We start from the raw sequence: 17,246 nt of genomic DNA on the forward strand, positions 1-17,246 counted from the left end.
AAACCGGCCAGGGCATATTTTATTTTATATTTTTATATTTTATTCATTTTGAGAGAGAGAGAGAGAGAGAGAGCAGGGGGAGAGGAACAGGAAGCATCAACTTCTACATATGCCTTGACCAGGCAAGCCCAGGGTTTCGAACTGGCGACCTCAGTGTTCCAGGTTGACGCTTTATTCCACTGCGCCACCAAAGGTCAGGCACATTTTTTTAGTTATTTAATTTTTATTTCTTTAACTGAATTTATTGAGGTGACACTGGTTAACAAAATTATACAGGTTTCAGGTGCACAATTCTACAACATATCTAATGTACACCATATTGTGTGTTTATCCCCCAAGTCAAGTCTCCCCTTATGTCCTTCTCTACTCTGCCCACCCCCCAACCCCGGGCATTCTTGTTTTTCCCTCATTCATGTATAATATGTACAGCAGAGGACACAAGTATAGTGAGATGAATTTTCATAAGCATTGATATTTAAAAAAAATTTTTTATTCATTTTAGGAGAGAGAGAGAGAGAGAGAAGGGGGGAGGAGCAGGAAGCATCAACTCCCATATGTGCCTTGACCAGGCAAGCCCAGGGTTTTGAACCAGTGAACTCAGTGTTCCAGGTTGATGCTTTATCTACTGTGCCACCACAGGTCAGGCAGCATTGACATTCATTCTGAGGGTTTTGTTGATTTAAAATTTATTTATTGATTTTATATAGAGAAAGGAAAGGGGGAAGAGTGGGAAGCATCAACTCATAGTAGTTGCTTCTGGTATGTACCTTGACAAGGCAAGCCTGGGGTTTCGAACTGGCGGCCTCAGCATTCCAGGTTGATGCTTTTATCCACTGTACCAGCACAGGTCAGGCTGTTTTAGTGATTTTTCAGAAGTTGTCAACAAAAATTTCAGACCCAGCCAGGATACTTATTCTTATCTCAAATGGTCCTTACGTGGTTTGTGTTCTGAAATATTAATGAGTTGTAGTTGTCTGATTAGGCTATCAGGAAAAAGTATCAAGCTCACATGTGTGGGCCGTGACCTGGTTATACCTGCTGCCTGACTGATAGTGACGGTCAGATGCACTTCTATAGCAAAGATGTTAAAATGTGGCTCAAACCTCATCTTAAAATTGATATAATATGTTAGATAATACCAGAGTCTTTTCTTAAGAGGTTATATTAATTTATACTGTCAACAGGAAAAATGATTTGGTCGTTCCAAATTCTCAGGAGCAGTTGATATTGTCAGTCCTTTTGATCAGCCTAGCAGACGTGAGATAGTGTTTCACTGTGTTGGCGTTTTCTTTTTTCCTCCTTTTAACTTTTCAGTCGAGTATAACACATAGTGAAAGGCCAAAAGACATCAATGTATAGCATTGTGACTTATCACAAAGTAAACAGAGCCATGTAACCACCACCAAGAAGTAGAACATTGCTAGGAGTTTAGAAACTCTCCTTATGTGTTCAACTCCCCTCTCCACCCCTGTCACTACTGCTTATTTCTTTCCCAGAGATAGTTACTGTTCTGACACCATAGATTAGTTTTGCCCATTTTTTGAACATTGTCATGGAAGTAGTACTTTTGCTTCTGATGTCTTATTCAACAACATGCTTGTGAGATTTATCTGTTATATGTAGTTGTGAGTTGCTCCACAAAGCTTTAAGATGGACAAAGCTATATCCTCATTCTTATGATGTATAAGAATGGCTCCCATTATTTGAGGCACAGGCTTTTAACTTTTTTTTGAGGGATTTAGAAATTATTTTTGTTGAAATATCTTTGTGTAATTCAGATGTTCACATCTGAATTGATTTAAAAATATGTCTATGGCATTTGAATTCTTTTTCTTGATTATTTACATTTATACTGTATAAAAGATTCCTGTAGTTCAAAAATAAAGGGTATGAAAAGATAAAGTCTTATACCCTATTCTCAACTAACCAAATCATAGTCACCCCATAACCCTAACATCTCACTCTGCCCAAGAGATTAGTATATACTAGTTCTTTGTGTAATCTTTCAACGTCTCTTATACACATAAAAATAGTAATATAGATTTTTATTTCTTTACATCTTTACTCTTCTGCCAAAAGTACATTACAGAAACTATCCTGTACTTTATCTTTTTGCTTAACATCTTGCATATTTTAATATATCAGTTCATTTTTATAAAGCTTTAAAGACTTCATTTTCATTGCAATATATATAGTATTTCATTGTGATAATATAATTTATCCATTCTGTTTTGGGTTTACAGTTTTTTACTATTTTGAATAATGCTGCTGTGAACATCTAGCAAATTGTTATTGTTGAAATGTGTGCACATTTAGCAAACAAGAAGTGTTGGCGAGAGTGCAGAGTAAAGGGGACCTCTGCACATTGTTGGTGGGATTGCAATTGTTACAGCCACTATGGAAAAACAGTATAGCAGTTCCTTGAAAAATTAAAAACATAGAACTACCTTATGGCCCAGCAATTCCACTTCTGGGTAATTATCTGGAGAAACCCAAAACATTAATTTAAAAAGGTATATGCATCTCTATGTTTATTGCAGCATTATTTAAAATATCCAAAACTTGGAAGCAGCCTAAGTACCTGTCAGTAGATGACTGGATAAGGAAGATGTGGTACATATATACAATGGAATATTACTCAGCCATAAAAAGATGGAATCTTACCATTTATGACAAAATGGATGGATCTAGAGGGTATTATGCTAAGTGAACTAAGTCAGAGAAAGACAAGTCTAAAGAACAGTATAGATGAACAAACAAAAAAGAAATAAACTCATAGATATAGAGAACAAACTAATGGTTGCCAGAGGGAAGGGTGGTTGGGGGCTGGGCAAAAAGAAGGGAGTAAGAAGTACAGTTGGGAGTTGCAAAGTAGTTATGAGGAAAAAAGTAGTACAAGGATGTAAGGTACAAAATAGGGAATATGGGCTATAATATTGTAATAATTATGTATTGGGCCAGGTGGTATTAGACTTATTGGGGCAATCACTTCTTAAATTATGTAAATTTCTAAGCACTATGCTGTATACTTGAAACGAATATAAAAATACTTTATCTAGGGTGGAGTTCCTGTGTCATAAAGGTAAGTGAATTTCCATTGCTTCATGTCCTCTGCAAGCCTGGGTATCATTAGTTTCTTTAATTTTTATCTATTCTGGTGAGTACACAGTGGTATTGTGATTTTAATATTTATTTTGTGGAGTATTAATGAGAACTCCTTTTCTCCTAAGATAATTAGCTATATTAGTTAAAAAAAACTTTATTAGAAAAACCAGATTATATAATCTACATTTGTTAAGAAGAAAAAATAGATTGGCAAACTCATGCATCAGCAGCCTTAATCTGGTTATTTCTTGGGTAATAGGTATCAAAGCATACTTTTTTTTTTTTTCGCTGAAGCTGGAAAGGGGGAGGCAGTCAGACTCCCACATGTGCCCGACCAGTATCCACCCAGCATACCCACCAGGGGGCGATGCTCTGCCTATCTGGGGCATCGCTCTGTTGCAACCAGAGCCATTCTAGTGCTTGAGGCAGAGGCTACAGAGCCATCCTCAGTGCCTGGGCCAACTTTGCTCCAATGGAGCTTCCGCTGCGGGAGGGGAAGAGAGAGACAGAGAGGAAGGAGAGGAGGAGGGGTGGAGAAGCAGATGGGCGCTTCTCCTGTGTGCCCTGGCCGGGAATCGAACCCGGGACTCCTGCACGCCAGGCCGACGCTCTACCACTGAGCCAACCGGCCAGGGCCTCAAAGCATACTTTTGACTGTTCTAATTGCATTTTATAAAAGTAAATGGTGGAGTAGAAATTACTATACTTTCTTTTGATGTTGGGCTAGGACTTTGTGGTACTTTATGAGGGTTACTCTGGGTATAGGATGAAGGAGGAGAGAGATGAGCATCTTTACCATGAAATGATTTTGGAACTTACATGGTTTGGCTTGCTTATTTGTGGGTGAAGGATCGGAGATTGAAATGATTATATTTAAATAGAATAGTTTACCCAGCTCTTGAATTGTAATATAAACTGCATGATTGAGACATAATGTTTTTTGTTTTGTTTTTGTGGCAAAGTACTTTTAACTTGAACATGGACCAGAGATGGAACCTTTGTAGGAATTTGATTTGGTCATGGACCATTCTCAGTGTGAGCTTTTGAAATTCTCCCTCTACCCCCATCTCTTTAAAGTTTAATGGATATTTATTGTTTGTGTAGAACATTTTCCTTCTCGTAAATTATTTCCTTTCCTCCCCACCCCAAAATGAAGTTGTGTCAGAGGATCTTAATGTGTAAGATCATTAATAACATTCTTCATACCTAAAGCAATTTTAGGAACTTTAAGAATAATATTTTTTAGCTCGGGCAGGGTAGCACTTTTGGTTTCGAGTGTCATCCGGATAGCCAGGGTCGCAGGTTCTTTGGTTTCGGGTGTCATCCTGGTAGCCAAGGTTGCAGGTTCGATCCCTGACACAGGGCACATACAAGCATCAACCAATGAATGCATAAATGAGTGGAACAACAAATTGATGTTCCTCCCTCCCTCCCTTTATCCTTTGCTTCCTTTCTAAAAATCCATAAATAAAAAATTTAAAGAATAACTTTTTTGAATTCTGTGATGAAAACAGAGTAATTTTGTTGACTGTCCAAGAACAGTAAGCATTATACTTATATTATTAGCTGATATTGTGTCAAATTTTTTTTCCTGCAATCAAAACATTGCCACTTTCTTTTTTCCTTTATTTATTTATTTTTTTTGTATTTTTCTGAAGTTGGAAACGGGAGGCAGTCAGACAGACTCCTGTATGTGCCCGACCAGGATCCACCTGGCACACCTGCCAGGGGGCGATGCTCTGCCCGTCTAGGGCATTGCTCTGTTGCAACCAGAGCCATTCTAGCGCCTGAGGCAGAGGCCATGGAGCCATCCTCAGCGCCCGGGCCAACTTTGCTCCAATGGAGCCTTGGCTGCAGGAGGGGAAAAGAGAGACAGGGAGGAAGGAGAGGGGGAGGGGTGGAGAAGCAGATGGGTGCTTTTCCTGTGTGCCCTGGCCGGGAATTGAACCCAGGACCCCTGCACGCCAGGCCGACGCTCTACCACTGAACCAACTGGCCAGGGCTCTTTTTTCCTTTTAAAATAGACGTTATTTTTTAGAGCAGTGTTAGGCTTACAGCAAAATTAAGCAGAAAGAACAAAGAGTTCTCATGTATCTCTGTCACCACAAACATAGCCTTCCCCACTATTAACATCCTGCGCCAGCAAATTGGTTAATTTCAAGTTTATTGATACCTTTACATTTCCTTCCTTCTTAAATATCTTTTTTTTTATTAATTTTTTTAAATTTTATTTTATTTATTCATTTTAGAGAGGAGAGAGAGAGAGAGAGGAGAGAGAGACGGGGGAGGAGCTAGAAGCATCAACTCCCATATGTGCCTTGACTAGGCAAGCCCAGGGTTTTGAACCGGCGACCTCAGCATTTCCAGGTCGACGCTTTATCCACTGCGCCACCACAGGCCAGGCAATTTCCTTCCTTCTTTTCTTTTTTTCTTTTCCCCTTCCTCCCTCCCTACCTCTCTCCTTCCCTCCCTCCCTCCCTCCCTCCCTCCCTCCCTCCCTCCCTCCCTCCCTCCCTCCCTCCCTCCCTTCCTACCTTCTTTCCTTTTTTCCCCTTGCTTTTGGAAAAGTAAGCAGTTTGATATAGTTTGACATCATTCTAAAATTTGTTTTGTAACATTTCTCTCACTTTAAAAATCATATTATTTATCTTATTTGAAAAACAAAGAAACCAAGACTAGAATTAAGTTATTTGCTTCCTAGCTGAATTTTCTTTTGAAGGTAGAAAATGAAAAAGATTTTCAACTTTAATAGCAACAGTTATACTCTTCTTTGCTACCTACCAATTTAATAAAACTTGAAGTTTTTTGTACAAGTAGAGCAAGAACTTAATGGCCATGCAGAAAGAAGGTCAGAGAAAAGGGGTCTTTGGAGACAGGTTCAGGGGTTAGTCCAGGACAAGCTGCCGCTACCCACTGTTCCCCTGGCTGCAAGTCTTCGTGGGTCTCTTAGAGCAGCGGTTCTCAACCTGTGGGTCATTACCCCGGCGGGGGTCCAACGACCAAAACACAGGGGTCGCCTAAAGCCATCGGAAAATACATATATGGCTTTAGGCGACCCCTGTGTTTTGGTCGTTCGACCCCCGCTGGGGTCGCGACCCACAGGTTGAGAACCGCTGCCTTAGAGCTTAGAAGAAAGAAGAGAGCCCTGGCCGGTTGACTCAGCGGTAGAGCGTCGGCCTAGCGTGCGGAGGACCCGGGTTCGATTCCCGGCCAGGGCACACAGGAGAAGCGACCATTTGCTTCTCCACCCCTCCGCCGCGCTTTCCTCTCTGTCTCTCTCTTCCCCTCCCACAGCCAAGGCTCCATTGGAGCAAAGATGGCCCGGGCGCTGGGGATGGCTCTGTGGCCTCTGCCCCAGGCGCTAGAGTGGCTCTGGTCGCAACATGGCGACGCCCAGGATGGGCAGAGCGTGGCCCCTGGTGGGTGTGCCGGGTGGATCCCGGTCGGGCGCATGCGGGAGTCTGTCTGACTGTCTCTCCCTGTTTCCAGCTTCAGAAAAAATGAAAAAAAAAAAAAGAAGAAAGAAGAGGGCAATGAAAACATGTCTAGAGGAAGAGGAGGGAGAGGAAGAGAGGCCTTTATTCCCTTTTTATTTTATTTTTTAATATTTTTAGTGAGAGAGAGAGAGAGACAGGAAAGACAGGAACATTGATCTGTTCCTGTATGTGCCCTGACCAGGGATTGAATCGGCAACCTCTGTGCTTTGGGATGATGTTATAACCAACCGAGTTGTCCAGTCACACCTTTTTTCCCTTTTAAAAAATAATTGTTTTAACCAGATGCTTGAACTTTTTAATTAACATTTCTGACTTGTAGTGCTACTCACAAATGTCAGTAATTCCAGACTTGGTATGCAGTACAGATTCCAATCAAATTTGAGCTTGCCCAGAAATGAATTAAATGATATTGATTAGGATGCAGGTATCATAAAGGTTATGAAGTCCTATAAAATGTTATTAGTGAAGAATGAGAGATAACAGTTAAGAGGAGAGGGCTATGAGTTTAGTAATTCTTGGAAAGCACCCATGGTTTAGAGCTCAAATGGAAAGGCAAAGCCATAAAACTTTATGGAGACTATAAGATTTTCTCAATAAGAAGAGTCAACTAAAAAAAAGATGACAGTTTTGACCACATTAAAATTGTTTATCTGAAGACACCACAAATACAATGAAAAGATAAACCAGGCACTTGGAAAATAAATACTGTATATAATAGGTAATTAGTGTCCTAAACAGGGCTGCCTCTTTTTTTTCTTTAAGTGAGAGACAGAGAGAGGGACAGATAGGGACAAACAGGCAGGAAGGGAAAGATGAGAAGCATCAATTCTTCGTTGTGGCACCTTAATTCTTTGATTGGTTTTTTATATGTGCCTTGACTGGGGAGCTAAAGCAGAGTGATTGACCCCTTGTTCGAGCCAACGACCTTTGGGCTCAAGCCAGCGACCATGGGGTTATATCTATGATCCTACACTCAAGCCAGTGACCCTGTGCTTAAGCTGGTGACCTCGAGGTTTTGAACCTGGGTCCTCTGCGTTCCAGGCCAGCGCTCAATCCACTGCTACACCTGGTCAGGCTAAACAGTGCAAGCTGTGCAGTTACACAGGACCCATGATTATTTATTTATTGATTGATTTTAGAGAGAGGAAAGAAGAGAGAGAGATAGACAAGACATCGATTTGATCTGTTCCTGTATTTGCCCTGAACAGGGATTGAAGCCACAGCCTTTGTACTTTAGGAGTGATGGTTATCCAGCCAGGGACCCATTCTTTTTTTTTTTTTTTTTTTCTTTCTTTTTTTGTATTTTTCTGAAGCTGGTAACAGGGAGAGACAGTCAGACAGACTCCCGCATGCGCCCGACTGGGATCGACTGGGATCCACCCGGCACGCCCACCAGGGGCGATGCTCTGCCCCTCCGGGGCGTAGACCAGAGCCACTCTAGCTCCTGGGGCAGAGGCCAAGGAGCCATCCCCAGCGCCCGGGCCATCTTTGCTCCAATGGAGCTTTGGCTGCGGGAGGGGAAGAGAGAGACAGAGAGGAAGGAGGGGGGGTGGAGAAGCAAATGGGCGCTTCTCCTATGTGCCCTGGTCGGGAATTGAACCCGGGTCCCCCGCACGCCAGGCCGACGCTCTACCGCTGAGCCAACTGGCCAGGGCCAGGGACCCATTCTTATTTTAGTGCTAAACTGTTATTTTCATGAAATTCTTAATTTTTGAATAAGTGGCCCTCCTTTTTTTAAAACTATTATTATTACTTTGAGGGAGAGAAGGGGAGATAGGCAGACTCCTGCATATGCCCAGCAACCCCATCTGGGGCCAATGCTTAAGTACTGAGCTGTTTTTAGTGCCTGAGGCTGATGTACTCCAATGGAGCTATCCTCATCGCCCGGGGCCATGCTCAAACCAGTAGAGCCACTGGCTGTGGAGGGGAAGCCGGAGAGAAAGGGAAGGAGTGAGAAGCAGATGGTTGCTTCTCCTGTGTGCCCTGACTGGGTATTGAACCTGGGACTTACGTACACCTGGTGACGCTCTATCCACTGAGCCACCAGCCAGGGCCAGTCTTGCATTTTTTATATATATTACATTGGCCCTACAATGTAGCCAGTCTTGGTCCTGAATATGTAAAACCTACTAATTAATAAGAAAAGGACAACCCAATAATGCCTAAAATCTGTGAACAAAAGAGTGTAGAAAGGAACATGTAATTAATAAACATGTGAAAAACCTTCAACCTAATCAGACAAATAAAACTGAATCACAATGTGATATCATTTTATGTGTTCTACAGTGTTGTCAGTTAAGAAATCTAACTTTACTAAGTATTGGAGAGGATATGTTATCAATTCATATACTGCCAGTGCATTGATTGGTAAAGTGATAAAATTGGAAGACAATTTGGCATTTTTGGTAAATTTGGGAATTTGCATTTTGTATAACCTACCAATTTCATGTCTAAGGTTTAAAGCATGCCCTAAAGAATTTCTTGTTCTGTTCACCTGAAGACTTGTGTAATAATATTGATAAAAGCAAAACCTATAAAACATCCAACTATCTGTCAGCAGGATTGTTAAATACATTGTGGCATATTTATATATATAATGAAATACTGTAGAGCAATGAAAATGTAATGTAAATACTGGGTGGAAAAATTCAAGTTTCTAAAAACTTCAAGCATCGTATCAAGCTGAAAAAGGGAGCAGGGGCCACAAACAAACAAAATATTATTATTTTTTAGTAAGAGGGACAAACAAGAAGGTAGAGAGATGAGAAACATCAGTTCTTCTTTGAAGCACCTTAGTTGTTCATTGATTACTTTCTCATGTGTACTTTGTCTGGGAGGTTGGTAATCCCATTGACCGAACCATTGACCCCTTGCTCAAGCTAGTGACCGACCTTGGTCTCAAACCAGTGACCTTGGGCTTCAACCCAGCGACCTTTGGGTTCAAGCTATTGGGTCATGTCTATGATCCCACACTCAAGCCAGCAACCCTGTGCTCAAGCTGGTGAGCCAGCACTCAAGCCAGGTGAGCCCATGGTGATCTCAGAGTTTTGAACCTGGGTCCTTTGTCTCAGGCCAGTGCTCTATCCACTGCACCATCGTTTGGTCAGGCCAAACAAAATATACTGCTCACAAAAATTAGGGGATATTTTATAGCTTCATATTCAGTGATGAAAGATCCCCGAATTTTTGTGAGAAGTATCTTATTTAGGGGATATATACATATGTGACAAAGTTATTTTTATTTATTTAATTTTATTCAGTGAGAGGAAAGGAGGCAGAGACAGACTCCTGCATGTTCCCTGACTGGGATCCACCTGGCAAGCCCACTAGGGGGCGATGCTGTACCCATCTAGGGCATTGCTTTGTTGCTCATCAACTGAGCTCTTATTAGCGCTTGAGGTGGAGGCTATGGAGCCGTTCTCAGTGCCCGGGCCAACTTGTTCCAATCAAGCCATGGCTGCAGGAGTGGCGGGGGAGAGAGATAGAGAAATGAGAGGGGAAGATGTGGAGAAGCACAGTCAGCCAGCCTATTATTCCTTTTTAAAAATAACTTTGTCGGCCCTGGCCAGTTTGCTTAGTGGTAGAGCATCGGCCCGATGTGTGGAAGTTCTTGGATTGATTTCCGGCCAGGGCACACAGGAGAGGCGTCCATCTGCTTCTCCAGGAATGATTTGAGAAGTACGAATAAAACTAGCTTATTATATAAAAAAGTTTCAAAAAAGAAAAGGTGATCTAAATGACATCATTTAGTTGCACAGGATGTCCACTTATGTTCCTTCTACTTCTGACGTTCTAGAATTTTTTTTTTTAAAGAGAGGCAGACGGGAAGGGAGAGAGATGAGAAAGCATCAACTTGCAGTTGCTTCATTTTAGTTGTTCTTCGATTGCCTCTCATATGTGCCTTTACCGGGGGGCTCAAGCTGAGCCAGTGACCCATTTTTCAAGCCAGTGACTTTGGGATCATGTTGATGATCCACCCTCAACTTGGCAACCCTGCACTCAAGCTGCAAGCTTGCACTCAATCTGGTGACCTCAGGGTTTCAAACTTTGGACCTCAATGACCTGTGTCGACACACTATCCACTGTGCTACCACTGGTCATGCTGATGTTCTTTAATTTTCATATTGTGGTTTTTGAGTGTTCTGTATTTCTCTCATATTTAAAAATAGAGTCATGAGCAATTAGATGTTATAAATATAATAAAATTTATTTACTTTTAATTTTTCCCATTTAAGTGTTAATACCTTTTATCTTCAATTTTTTTTGTAGTGTATCTTCTAATCTGAAAAAGTCTTCCATGAAAACGTCACTTTTAAAAAATAAGTAATGCCATCTGTTTTCCTGAAAGATTGAAGTGGGGGCTTCCATTTCAAGGTAAGTATTCAATTTTGTATCTTTGATTACTTACATTATTTTTCCAGAGTTAAATATAGAAGGAAAATGTGAATATTGGTTAGAATCTATCTTTTAATTTATCTGGGGTGGGAGTGAGGGTTGGGGTGAGGGTTGGGGGAATCCTAAGCTTAGTTTTAACACAATCTGTGCTTAAGATTATGTTTACCGTAGAGTTAACAGAGCTTCACAGAAGAGTGTGGAGGGGCCAGTAGTGTTGAAAGCTTTATAGAGAGGTTAACTGAAAACTAAAGAAGCTGTATTTAATTTGGCAGTTAGGATGGAATGGCTGGCTGCAGTGTAGGGCCCATTTCAGGACATTTGTGGCTGGAAATAAGCTTTCAGCGGAGGAAAGAATGAGAAAGGTGATAAATTGAATATTTCAGTTTTTTATTTATTAAAACATTGTGTAGTATGTACTTAGGATGCAGCAATCCTTTAGGTAAACATTGGAGTTACAGTTCGTGTGACTATATATCTTCGTTTAAGGCTCTTGTAGATCAATTAATGCCCAACTTTTTTTTCCAACTTTGTGATATAATTGTCACATAATGTTGTGTAATTACTCACATATTTTTAATGACCTTTTTTATTCTCAGCATACTAGTTTGGATGATAAATAACATGGTCAACCTTAGTTGTATTGTTAACAAGGACAGACATTCCCTTCCTGTGGTTATCTTGCCTGTTAGACTGGGGTTTTAGTCAGCAAATAGACATGAAATTAATTGATTGATTACAGCATTGGTAAGTGCTGAAGAAATGAAATAATGACTACCTGAATGAGTAGAAGGATTGAAAGTCAGTGATATGTGAATTCATTTTGCAGGTTAGATTTCATAGGTAGATTTGGCAGGGAATATAGAAGAAAGAATTCCTATAAAGAAATCCAAGATTTTGAGTTCTAGTGGTTGGAAGTATGATGGTACCATGAACAGAAAAATAAGGAAACCATGAGGAGAGGGTTGTATTGGGGGTAAAAGAGTGGGACTGTAACATGATGGCTTCTGTTAGACACATTTGGATTTTTGAGGTACAGGTAGAGCTTTGAGAATTATCTCCTTCAATGTGGATATATGAGACTGAAATTTAGGATAAGATAATTTATGCCATGAAATACAGAATTTTGAGTAATTCACCTAGTGTTTAAACTGTGGAAGTTGATAACATTTCCAGTATTTTAGCAGAGAGCAGAGAGAAAATGGTAAAGCACTGAACTTTAGGAAGTGTCTATTGTAGACACTTTTTAACAATAGGTGGCTGTTGTTAAAAAGAATCAGTAGCCCCGGCCAGATAGCTTGGTGGGGTTAGAGCATCATCCCAATGCACAGAGGTTGCCCGTTCGATCCCTGGTAAGGGCACATACAAGAAGAAACAGATATCTATCTCCCTCCCTCCCTCTCTCTCTCTCTCTCTCTCTCCCTCTCTCTGCCTTACTCTTTGTAAAATCAATAAATGAGAAAAAGTTTTAAATAAGAAAAGTATGAAGGAAACCAGAATTATGTAGTGTTTTTCTTTGAAGTGAAATAAAGAATTTTAATGAATGGCTTTTCAGAGGGATGAGATACTATAGAAAAGGACTTTTGGCCCTGGCCATTTGGCTCAGTATATAGAGCATTGGCCCAGTGTATACGTGTCTGGATTTAATTCCCGGTCAGGGCACACAAGAGAAGTGACCATCTACTTTTCTCTCCCTCTTTTTCTCCTGCAGCCATTGGCTCAATTGGTTTGAGTGTCTGCCCCAGATGCTGAGGATGATTGGGTTGGTCTGAGCGCCTCAGCCTGAGGTGCTAAAAATAGCTTGGTTGATTTGAGCATTGGCCCCGTACAGATGCTGCCGGGTGGATTCTAGTTGGGGTGCATGTGGGAGTCAGTCTCACTATCTTCCCTCCTCTCACTTAAAAAAAAAAGGAAAAAGAAATATTAAGGATTTTAATACTCTAGTACTAAGAGAACAGATTGAGTAGACCAGGATGAATAGTAAGAGGTTAAGTAAATGGTTTTACAAAATGTACAGCAGAAAGAGTAAAATAGAATGTTTTTCAAGAAGTTTGTACAGGAAATGAAGCAGTGATCACTAATGTGGCTAATTTCTAGAAATTAGCCACATAGGAGAAGATATTTTAGCGTTAGCACTTAGTATAAATATATTTTTAGGTAAAAGGGAGTGATCTATTAAAGTAGTTTAAACATGTAGAGTAACTTAAATAATAGAGTGATAATTGCCCAGAGAACATAAGATGTTTTGAGATCAAGAGCATGGGCAAAGAGTAGCAACTTTTCTACTGAGAAACCAGACAGATAAATGGAAGAGACATTGAATCAAGGAACTTTTAGGCAAAGAGAAAGAAAACTAGAATTTTTATCCTATTTTTTAAATTTTGAGGTTCTCTATTAGGTGTATAATTAGTGGTGAGATTGATATCCTGGGTGAAGATAATATTTAGGAAAAACATTGCAATTACCAAATTACTGAATTTTTTTTTTCTTTTTTTTTTTTTTTTTTGATATTTCTGAAGCTGGAAACAGGGAGAGACAGTCAGACAGACTCCCGCATGCGCCCGACGGGGATCCACCCGGCACGCCCACCAGGGGCGACGCTCTGCCCACCAGGGGGTGATGCTCTGCCCATCCTGGGCGTCGCCATGTTGCGACCAGAGCCACACCAGCGCCTGAGGCAGAGGCCACAGAGCCATCCCCAGCGCCCGGGCCATTTTTGCTCCAATGGAGCCTTGGCTGCGGGAGGGGAAGAGAGAGACAGAGAGGAAAGCGCGGCGGAGGGGTGGAGAAGCAAATGGGTGCTTCTCCTATGTGCCCTGGCCGGGAATCGAACCCGGGTCCTCCGCACGCTAGGCCGACGCTCTACCGCTGAGCCAACCGGCCAGGGCCCAAATTACTGAATATTTATGGAACATCTTTTTGTACCAGGCATTCTTTTTTTTTTTTTTTTTTTTTTTTTTTTAACAGAGACAGAGAGAGAGTTAGAGAGAGGGATAGATAGGGACAGACAGGAACAGAGAGAAATGAGAAGCATCAATCATCAGTTTTTCGTGGCGACACCTTAGTTGTTCATTGATTGCTTTCTCATATATGCGTTGACCACGGGCCTTCAGCAGACTGAGTAACCCCTTTCTGGAGCCAGCGACGTTGGGTCCAAGCTGGTGAGCTTTTGCTCAAACCAGATGAGCCCACATTCAAGCTGGCGACCTCGGGGTCTCGAACCTGGGTCCTTCTGCATCCCAGTCCGACGCTCTATCTACTGCGCCACTGCCTGGTCAGGCTATACCAGGCATTCTTAATAGACTAGATCTGGTTCTTATAGAGGCAGTCATTGAAATGTGATCTGAATAGAATTAAAACAGAGCAGTTGATAGATTGACTGAGTGACTACTTCTGGGTGAGGTGACATTAAGGCAGGGGTCGGGAATCTATGGCTCGTGAGCCAGATGTGGCTCTTTTGATGGCTGCATCTGGCTCGCAGACAAATCTTTAATAAAAAAAATAGCGTTAAAAAGATAAAACATTCTCATGTATTACAATCCATTCATTTCCTACCGCTCATGTTCATGGTTGCGGGTGGCTGGAGCCAATCACAGCTGTCCTCTGGGGCAACACCAAATTTTTATTGGATAATAATGCGTAACGTACATGGGTTGTTGTATGGCTTTCATTTTAAAATATGTGGCGTTCATGGCTCTCTCAGCCAAAAAGATTCCTGACCCCTGCATTAAGGTAAGGTGTGAAACACAAGAATTCAGTCACTTGAAAATCAGGTTAGGCCCTGGCTGGTTGACTAAGCGGATAGAGCATCTGCCCAGCGTGTGAACATCCCAGGTTCGATCCCTGGTCAGAGCTCATGTGAGAAAGCTACCATCTGTTTCTTTTCCCCTCCCTCTGCACCTTCTCTCTCTCAGCCAGTGGCTCATTTGGTCGGAGCGTCGGCCTCAACCACTGAGCATGACTTGGATGATTCAAGAGCATCAGCCCCAAATGGGGGTTGCTGAGTGGATCTTGGTGTGGGCGCGTGCAGGAGTCTGTCTCTCTAATGCCCCTCCTCTCACTTAAAAAAATCAGAAAAAAGAAAATCAAGCTAGTGTAAAACCCTCAAGGTGGAAACGAGCTTGGTGAGCTTGAGGAATGGAAAGAAGTCCAGGGCTCTGGAACAAAGTGTATGAGCACCATAGTGACATGAGATGTGGTTGAAGTAGACAGGGCCAGCCTACGTTGATCTCTGTGGCTGTGGTTAGGAGTTTATCTGTACAAGAGAAGCACTCTTTTTTTTTTTTTCCTACTTTTTTTTTTTATTCATTTTTAGAGAGGAAAGAGAGAAGGGGAGAGGAGTTGGAAGCATCAACTCCCTTATGTGCCTTGACCGTGCAAGCCCAGGGTTTCGAACCGGCGACCTCAGCATTTCCAGGTCGATGCTTTATCCACTGCGCCACCACAGGTCAGGCCTGTGGTTAGGAGTTTAGATTGAAGGAAGTCTAAGGAAGGTTTTAAGCAGAAAGCCATTTAATACATTATTTTAAAGATTCCTCTGGCTGCTTTATTGAGGATGAATATAGAAGTAGCAGGGAAGCAGAAGGGTCAGGGAAGAGGCTGTTGGATTTGGTCAGGGCAGAGATGATGGTGGAGAAAGTTAGTATCACTGGGATAAAATAGAAAGGATTGTTGAGCAACAGTAAAGGCTCAGTTTGACATGCATGACGTGGCAGGCAGTATGAATTTAGCCAGCATAACCTTTTAGAAGGAAATGAGAAATTTGACAGTGTTGGTTGAAATAACTGTCTGTGGGCTGCAGGGTTGGTAAAAAAGGGAACACATTAAGGGACTGGATAAGCATGTAGTAATATACCAAGAATTGTGCTAGGGTCACAATAATAAACAAAAACAAGTCCCTTTCTCATGGAATGGGTATTCTAATGAGGTGCAAAAGATAAACAGTAAGTAAAAATATACTATGTTATGTAGTGATGAGTATTATAAGAAAAATATATTAGGGAAAGGCAGGTATTGATGGTAGGGTAGGCTATTTTTCAAAGTGTAGTTAGAGAATCCCTCTCTGATTGATATTTGAGTTCATAGCTCTAAGTGAAGTCAGGGTACAGGTCAGGTAGATATTTGGGTTTGGAGAGGCGGGGCAGCATTCCAGGCTGAAGGGACTTAAATATAGAGTCTCTGAGGTTGAACTGTGATACGTTCTAGGAGCAGTGAGAGGGCCGGTGTGGCTAGTATGGAACTAAAGAAGGAGCAGGTAGGAGAAGCTGATGTTGTGAAGGTAGAGGAGGCTTGAGTCAAGCTGTAGACCAGGCCTTTGGGTTTTTTTCTGTGATGTGGGAGGAGTAAAAGGCAGTTATATGTGAGAGGTTTAACTTGTGGCCAGTGAACCAAGAGGCCAGGTGTTTGAGGCATTTGAAGGTGATAAGAGAAGGGGATGTACAATAAAACCAATTTTTTCATACCACAGGGAGGTAGGAAGAGTGGAAAAAGGTGATTATAGTCATGGTGGGCTTATAGTTCCTGATGAGTAGTTTATTTGGATTTTTAATTTTTATTATTGTATTTCTCTAAAGAAGAGAGAGGGAGGGAGAGATAGAAAGGGAGAGAGATGAGAAGCATCAACTCTTAGTTGTGTCACTTTAGTTGTTCATTGATTGCTTCTCATACTTCCTTGATGGGGGTTGGGGGGGCTCCAGCAGAGCCAGTGACTTCTTGCTTAAGCCAGCAACCCTGGGCTTCAAGCCAATGATCTCTGTGCTCAAGCCAGTGACCATGGGATCACGTCAGTAACCCTACGCTCAGGCCAGTGACCTCGTGCTCAAGCTGGCAAGCCTGTACTCAAGCTGGATGAACCTGTATTGAAGCTGGTGACCTTGTGGTTTTGAATCTGGGACATCAGTGTCCCAGGTTGATGCTCTATCAACTGTGCCACTTCCGGTCAGGCTGACTTGTTTTTTATTTATTTATTTGTTTGTTTGTTTGTTTATTTTGTATTTTTCTGAAGCTGGAAACGGGGAGAGACAGTCAGACAGACTCCCGCATGCGCCCGACTGGGATCCACCCGGCACGCCCACCAGGGGCGATGCTCTGCCCACCAGGGGGCGATGCTCTGCCCCTCCGGGGCATCGCTCTGCTGCGACCAGAGCCACTCCAGCGCCTGGGGCAGAGGCCAAGGAGCCATCCCCAGCGCCTGGGCCATCTTTGCTCCAATGGAGCCTTGGCTGCGGGAGGGGAAGAGAGAGACAGAGGAAG

General features: G+C 42.1%; 1 protein-coding gene across 5 annotated transcripts in view; it reads left to right on the forward strand.

Moving 5' to 3' along the window:
• The window catches only part of PIK3CB (phosphatidylinositol-4,5-bisphosphate 3-kinase catalytic subunit beta), a 214,524-nt gene that overhangs the window by 48,729 nt on the left and 148,549 nt on the right, over positions 1-17,246 (forward strand). For all 5 annotated transcript variants that reach the window (XM_066244562.1, XM_066244561.1, XM_066244566.1 and 2 more), the window contains exon 2: positions 10,872-10,976. The gene's annotated coding sequence lies outside the window, so the exon portion shown is untranslated. The remainder of the gene's footprint in view (positions 1-10,871; positions 10,977-17,246) is intronic.

Source organism: Saccopteryx bilineata, chromosome 10 (genome assembly GCF_036850765.1).
Source record: "Saccopteryx bilineata isolate mSacBil1 chromosome 10, mSacBil1_pri_phased_curated, whole genome shotgun sequence".
Lineage (NCBI taxonomy): Eukaryota > Metazoa > Chordata > Mammalia > Chiroptera > Emballonuridae > Saccopteryx > Saccopteryx bilineata.